Source organism: Eriocheir sinensis, chromosome 57 (genome assembly GCF_024679095.1).
Source record: "Eriocheir sinensis breed Jianghai 21 chromosome 57, ASM2467909v1, whole genome shotgun sequence".
Lineage (NCBI taxonomy): Eukaryota > Metazoa > Arthropoda > Malacostraca > Decapoda > Varunidae > Eriocheir > Eriocheir sinensis.
The window spans coordinates 2,563,189-2,571,176 of NC_066565.1; the positions used below are offsets into that span (position 1 = coordinate 2,563,189).

The 7,988-nt window shown below is 43.9% G+C and overlaps 1 non-coding gene across 1 annotated transcript; it reads left to right on the top strand.

Moving 5' to 3' along the window:
* Positions 1 to 5,388: 5,388 nt before the first annotated feature.
* Trnar-ccu (transfer RNA arginine (anticodon CCU)) lies at positions 5,389 to 5,461 on the top strand. Its single transcript has one exon. It is a non-coding gene; the product is annotated as a tRNA-Arg (tRNA).
* The last annotated feature ends 2,527 nt before the right edge of the window (positions 5,462 to 7,988 follow it).

Genomic DNA, 7,988 nt, shown 5'->3' on the forward strand with positions numbered 1-7,988 from the left:
TAATTATATCTATGTAAACAAATGTACTGTTACCGTTGTGGTCCACGTGATAACCTACAGATGATACAGATAAAATTGATATATATGTTATGTCATTTATATATGCGATGTTGGTCTATAGCTGGGCCCTGTGTGTGTGTGTGTGTGTCTGTGTGTGTGTGTGTGTGTGTGTGTGTGTAGCTAGCCTTGGATGAGTTCCCTAAGATGCATTTGTTTATTTATACATTTTTGTTAAGCTGTGCGGATGAGCTGAATGGATGAGTGTGTGGGTGTGCCGCCCTCCAATACTTAGCTAGCCTTGGATGAGTTCCCTAAGATGCATTTGTTTATTTATATATTTTCGTTAAGCTGTGTGGATGCGCTGAATGGATGAGTGTGGGTGTGCTGCCCTCCAATACTTAGCTAGCCTTGGATGAGTTCCCTTGGATGTATTTGTTTATTTATATATTTTTGTTAAGCTGTGTGGATGAGCTGAATGGATGAGTGCGTGGGTGTGTGCCGCCCTCCAAGACTTATAGCTGTGTGGATGAGCTGAACGGATGACTGTGTGTGAATGATACTAATAAAAAATTAAAAATGATATATATGGCTGATGACCCCCCCAAAAATCCCTCCCCTTCCCTTCCCTTCCTTTCCCTCCCGTTCCCTTTCCAAACTTTAAACACAAACACATCTTAACAATGACCTTTTGACCTCAGCGTGACCCAGGAAGACCCGCGAGTCACCTGGATAAGCCCTCGATCAGGTGACCTCTTGACCTCCTCCTCCTCCTCCTCCTCTTTCCTCTGCCAAATATGACCTTATATATCAAAGTCATTCGTTAAAATACGTTCTTTGTCTGTCTGTCTGTCTGTCTGTCTGTCTGTCTATCTGTCTCTATCTATCTATCTCTATCTATCTATCTATCTGTCTATCTAACTTTGTCACACACACACACACACACACACACACACACAGTAATCAGTCGTGTGGTTTTGCTTGTGTGTGTGTGTGTGTGTGTGTGTGTGTGTGTGTGTGTGTGTGTGTACCGTTCAGTTTCCTCATTTATAATCTTCTTCACTTATTATTTGACTCTCTCTCTCTCTCTCTCTCTCTCTCTCTCTGTTGTGCGAAATAATAGCGAGAAAAAGAATGAATGATGGATGAAAGTGTGTGTGTGTGTGAAAGAAAAGTGAAAACGTACATAAAAAAGACAGAAATCACTCTACACACACACACACACACACACACACACACTCACACACACACACACACACACACACACACACACACACACACACACACTAAAAAAGAAGAAAAAACAGGTCAGGTGGGCCACTTCTGTTTTTCGGAGGTCAAAGGTGTTGATATTCTCTCTCTCTCTCTCTCTCTCTCTCTCTCTCTCTCTCTCTCTCTCTCTCTCTTAGCATGAAAATAATGATAGAGGAAGAAGAAGAGGAGGAGGAAGAGGGAGATGAAGACGAAGGGGAGGAGGAGGAGGAGGGGGAGGAGGAAGAAGGAAAAGAAGAAAAAGAAGAAGACGAAGGAAATAACCAAATAAATATAGAAGAAGAAGAAGAAGAAGAAGAAGAAGAAGAAGAAGAAGAAGAAGAAGAAGAAGAAGAAGAAGAAGAAGAAGAAGAAGAAGAAGAAGAAGAAGAAGAAGAAGAAGAAGAAGAAGAAGAAGAAGAAGAAGAAGAAGAAGAAGAAAAGAAGAAGAAGAAGAAGAAGAAGAAGAAGAAGAAGAAAGAAAGAAAGAAAGAAAGGAAACCAAAAAAAAAAAAAAATACATAATAAGAAACAAAATTAAACCTATTATTATTATTATTATTATTATTATTATTATTATTATTATTATTATCATTATCATCATCATCACCATATCACGCTAATCCCCTTAAAAGATTTGTATTGAAAAGGAAAGGAGGAAGAAAGAACAACCTTGACATACTATTATATATAAAGCGAGATTTAACCAAGGCAGTAGTAGTAGTAGTAGTAGTAGTAGTAGTAGTAGTAGTAGTAGTAGTAGTAGTAGTAGTAGTAGTAGTAATTATATATACCAAAAAAATAATTACTCTACACACACACACACACACACACACACACACACACACACACACACTTTTTACAAACGGAGCAATCAAGGAGCGATTATACGCGGTGAATATGAGAGAGAGAGAGAGAGAGAGAGAGAGAGAGAGAGAGAGAGAGAGAGAGAGAGAGAGAGAGAGAGAGAGAGAGAGAGAGAGAGAGAGAAACAGCAAAGCCCCAGATAGCTACACTTATATACATGTACAAAATAATTAAGAGAAAGAATAAATAAACAATAGAAAACTCAAGAAGAAGAAGAAGAAGAGAGAGAGAGAGAGAGAGAGAGAGAGAGAGAGAGAGAGAGAGAGAGAGAGAGAGAGAGAGACTGTGAACAATGGCGTCTTACCTCTCACTCTCAACACAGGTACGTAAGGTCACTAAATTGCCTCTCGCCGCCCTCCGCCTCCACCGCCGCCCACAGGTAGCTGGAGGCCTTATGAGTGAGTGGCGGGGGCGGCGACGTCTGGCAGCCACGCTCGAGGCTTAAAACAGTAAATTATCAACGAAAAGGACGCGACCATTTCCTTCCTTCCCGCTGGGCATCCTCTCTCGCTGAAGACGCTCGCTGATTGGCCGCCTGACGTCATGTGAATCCTCGTCGCTGATTGGCTGGCTTCTTGTGACGTCATGTGAATCCTCGTCGCTGATTGGCTGGCTTCTTGTGACGTCATGTGAATCCTCGTCGCTGATTGGCTGGCTTCTTGTGACGTCATGTGAATCCTCGTCGTTGATTGGCTGGCTTCTTGTGACGTCATGTGAATCCTCGTCGTTGATTGGCTGGCTTCTTGTGACATCATGTGAATCCTCGTCGTTGATTGCCTGGCTTCTTGTGACGTCATGTGAATCCTCGTCGCTGATTGGCTGGCTTCTTGTGACGTCATGTGAATTCTCGTCGTTGATTGGCTGGCTTCTTGTGACGTCATGTGAATCCTCGTTGCTGATTGGCTGGCTTCTTGTGACGTCATGTGAATCTTCGTCGCTGATTGCCTGGCTTCTTGTGACGTCATGTGAATCCTCGTCGCTGATTGGCTGGCTTCTTGTGACGTCATGTGAATCCTCGTCGTTGATTGGCTGGCTTCTTGTGACGTCATGTGAATCCTCGTCGTTGATTGGCTGGCTTCTTGTGACGTCATGTGAATCCTCGTCGTTGATTGGCTGGCTTCTTGTGACGTCATGTGAATCCTCGTCGTTGATTGGCATTCCCCTTTGTTTTATTTTACAACAATAAATATTTCAATTCAATTCAATTCAATAATGATCGATTGATTGACTGATAGTTTATTGTTGCAAGTAAAACAACAAGGGAGAAGGGAGGAGCATGCCATCCCAACCCCCAGGCAGGACAGAGTGTGATTATAGGGAAAGAGAATTGAAAGAGGAGAGCAGTGACTTGAGGGATCGAATTGAAGTTTAAGGGAGAGGTGAGAGGGATCTGAAATGGTTGGATGTGTTAAGGAATTTAGTGTGCAGAGGACCTACAACTAAGGATACATGTGTAAGTAGCACCAGGAAACTAAAAAGATACAATGGTGGGGGACAAGTGCAAAAAATAAATAAAGGCCTGGATTTAGTCAAGGGAGCAGACATAAGGGACTGTACATTTGGACTACAATCTAGAGGCAAATGCAGGATACTCACTAAGCACGTACAGCTGAAAGATAGGTTAGGTTAGGTTAGGTTAAAGGTTAGGTTAGGTTAGGTAAGGTTAAAGGTTAGGTTAGGTTAGGTTAGGTTAGGTTAAAGGTTAGGTTAGGTTAGGTAAGGTTAGGTTAGGTTAGGTTAGGTTAGGTTAGGTAAGGTTAAAGGTTAGGTTAGGTTAGGTTAGGTTAGGTTAGGTTAGGTTAGGTTAGGTTAGGTTAAAGGTTAGGCTAGGTTAGGTTAAAGGTTAGGTTAGGTTAGGTTAGGTTAGGTTAGGTTAGGTTAGGTTAGGTTAGGTTAGGTTAGGTTAAAGGTTAGGTTAGGTTAGGTTAGGTTAGGTTAAAGGTTAGGTTAGGTTAGGTTAGGTTAGGTTAGGTTAGGTTAGGTAAGGTTAGGCTAGGTTAGGTTACATTATTGTAGATGAACCAGCAGCCCCACCACCCCAGGCAGGTCCCAGTGGTAGGCATTAATAGCAGAACATTGCAGAACATAGTGTTTGAGCGTGTGACCCCCTGGCTTGACACACGAGCGGCAAGGTACAAGGTCAGCCCCATTGACCTCCCAGTAATATCTGTAGCCCAGCCTCAGCCACATCACCACCAGATCACAGGATGCACTCAGCCTACCATAAGTGTGGGTGCAGATATTTGATACCTGGCCATAGTGGATTCTGGAGGGACTACCATAGTACAGTGTTGCCAGATCTGCCGAAATATCAGGAGATTTACTGAAATTTTGATGAACCTCAGAAATAATTTGTCAATCTCATGAATAATTTAAATATTGCTTTTCCAAATTTTCACCAAATAGTTAAAAAAAATGCTGATATCATGCTTTTTAACCTCATTTTATCTACATAATATATAGCACAAGAATCACTACATATATATTAAAGTGCGTCTGCCGAATTTTTTACCTACCTACTGAATTTTCTCGCAATAATCTACTGAAATTTCCTCTGCGCCATCTGGCAACACTGGGTAACCATCCTGACACCTCAAGGCAAGCTGGCTGGTGACAGGCTCGCTAACAAGGGATCTTAGTCTATTCTTAACATAATTATTGGTGTGCATTGAGATCATCAGAGGCAGCACGAGGAAGTCTGTCTGTCTTTTCATTATGGGGCCGCCAACATGTGAGCGGGAATAGTAAAAAATAGTAAAATTGGTTAAAAAAAAGTGAATAGTAAAATAATGAAAGAAAATTTAATGTTGCCCGATCGTTCCGTGTCAATATCCTACTTCTCGTTTCTGATTTTCCTTAACAGTTAAAAATAGATGAAAAATAATGAATGAAACAGTAAATAGCAAAAAGATGACTGTCGACAAGTGCGTTTCATGGCGTTAATTCATTCCTGAGCAATTACTAAATGAACCGTTGTCTGCGGACGTGACGGTTGCGGTCATGGAAAAACAAAAGGAAAATAAAAATTAGCCCCTTTGACCGCAGAGCTAACAACTGGCCCCCATTACCACGACAACCCTGAAATGAAGCAATCTCACACACGTTTCCTTCTGTTCCCGTACGACGAATAACAGTAATTAATGATGAGTTATGGGCTAAATATTACCTTTACAACATGTTCTTAGTACCATACAAGTGATGGTTTCCCGGATATACAAGACTTTCCAGGAAGCTTCCAAGTGTTGCAATGCACTCTGGAAGTCACTAATATCCGCCCCTGTGGCCTAATGGATAAGGCATTGGCCTCCTAAGCCAGGGATTGGGGGTTCGAGTCCCCCCAGGGGTTCAGGGGATCAATATTATTTGTGGGCATCCCTTTTAATGAACAAGTGGATGTTTTGGCTCGGCGTGCCCTTAATAGGACTCTAGAAGGCACTCCTGCAGAATATAATTATATCAAGGGCAGACTTAAACTTTATACACAAAGCTCACTTGACTCTGCTATTGCCGGCTGCTATGAGAGGGGTAGTCCAAGCTCTATCCACTATGTCCATGTTTCGCAAGACACCAATGTCACCCACGGCAGAAAGAGTGCCTTGTATGATCTGGTTGTAATGCGTCTTAGACTAGGGTTTTTTTTTTTTTTTTTTTTTTTTTTACAACAAAGGAGTCAGCTCAAGGGCACACCAAAAGAGAAAACAATAATAAAAAAAAGCCCGCCACTCGCTGCTCCTAAAAAAGATACAAAAGAGGTGGCCGAAAGCAAGGTCAAATACGGGAGGAGAGGTGTCCTGATACCCTCCTCTTGAAAGAGTTCACGTCGTAGGCAGGAGGAAATACAGATGAAGGAAGATTGTTCCAGAGTTTACCAGCGTGAGGGATGAAAGAGTGAAGATGCTGGTTGACTCTTGCATAAGGGGTTTGGACAGTATAGGGATGAGCATGAGTAGAAAGTCGTGTGCAGCGGGGCCGCGGGAGGGGGGGAGGCATGCAGTTAGCAAGTTCAGAAGAGCAGTCAGCGTGGAAATATCGATAGAAGATGGAAAGAGAGGCAACATTGCGGCGGAATTTAAGAGGTAGAAGACTATCAGTATGAGGAGGAGAGCTGATGAGACGAAGAGCCTTAGCCTCCACTCTGTCCAGAAGAGCTGTGTGAGTGGAGACCACCAATCAATGAGATTCATACTCCATACGAGGGCGGACAAGGCCCTGTATATGGACAGCAACTGTGCAGGGGAGAAGAACTGGCGGAGACGATACAGAACGCCCAGCCTCGAGGAAGCTGATTTAGTAAGAGATGAGATATGAAGTTTCCAGTTGAGATTTTGAGTTAAGGATAGACCGAGGATGTTTAGTGTTGAGGAAGGTGTTAGCTGGGTGTTGTCAAAGAATAGGGGATAGTTGTTTGGAAGATTGTGTCGAGTGGATAGGTGGAGAAACTGTGTTTTTGAGGCGTTGAAGGACACCAGGTTCTTCTTGCCCCAATCGGAAATAATAGTAAGGTCTGAGGCTAAGCATTCTGCAGCCTCCAGCCTTGAGTCGTTAAGTTCCTGAAGGGTGGGTCTTCTATTAAAAGAAGTTGAATAATGCAGAGTGGAATCATCGGCGTAGGAATGGATAGGACAGTTCGTTTTGGAAAGATTATCATCAATGAACAACAGAAAAAGAGTGGGAGATAGGACAGAACCCTGTGGGACACCACTGTTAATAGATTTAGGGGAAGAACAGTGACCGTCTACCACGGCAGAAATAGAACGGTCAGAAAGGAAACTGGAGATAAAGGTACAGAGAGAAGGATAGAAACCCCGTAGAAGGGTAGTTTGGAATGCAAAGATTTGTGCCAGACCCTATCAAAAGCTTTTGATATGTCCAGCACAATAGCAAAGGTTTCACCGAAACGGCTAAGAGAGGATGACCAAGAGTCAGTTAAGAAGGCTAGGAGATCACCAGTAGAACGCCCCTTGCGGAACCCATACTGGCGATCAGATAGAAGGTCAGAAGTGGAAAGGTGCTTTTGAACCAAACACCCACGGCCTCTACCAAAGCCTTACCAAACACCCACCACCTCTACCAAAGCCTTACCAAACACCCACGGCCTCTACCAAAGCCTTACCAAACACCCACCACCTCTACCAAAGCCTTACCAAACACCCACGGCCTCTACCAAAGCCTTACCAAACACCCACGGCCTCTACCAAAGCCTTACCAAACACCCACCACCTCTACCAAAGCCTTACCAAACACCCACGGCCTCTACCAAAGCCTTACCAAACACCCACGGCCTCTACCAAAGCTCACTAAACACCCACGGCCACTACCAAAGCCTTACCAAACACCCACCACCTCTACCAAAGCCTTACCAAACACCCACCACCTCTACCAAAGCCTTACCAAACACCCACCACCTCTACCAAAGCCTTACCAAACACCCACGGCCTCTACCAAAGCCTTACCAAACACCCACGGCCTCTACCAAAGCCTTACCAAACACCCACCACCTCTACCAAAGCCTTACCAAACACCCACGGCCTCTACCAAAGCCTTACCAAACACCCACCACCTCTACCAAAGCCTTACCAAACACCCACCACCTCTACCAAAGCCTTACCAAACACCCACCACCTCTACCAAAGCCTTACCAAACACCCACCACCTCTACCAAAGCCTTACCAAACACCCACCACCTCTACCAAAGCCTTACCAAACACCCACCACCTCTACCAAAGCCTTACCAAACACCCACCACCTCTACCAAAGCCTTACCAAACACCCACCACCTCTACCAAAGCCTTACTAAACACCCACGGCTCTACCAAAGCCTTACCAACCACCCACACCCTCTACGAAAGCCTTACCAGCCCTCTACAACCTCT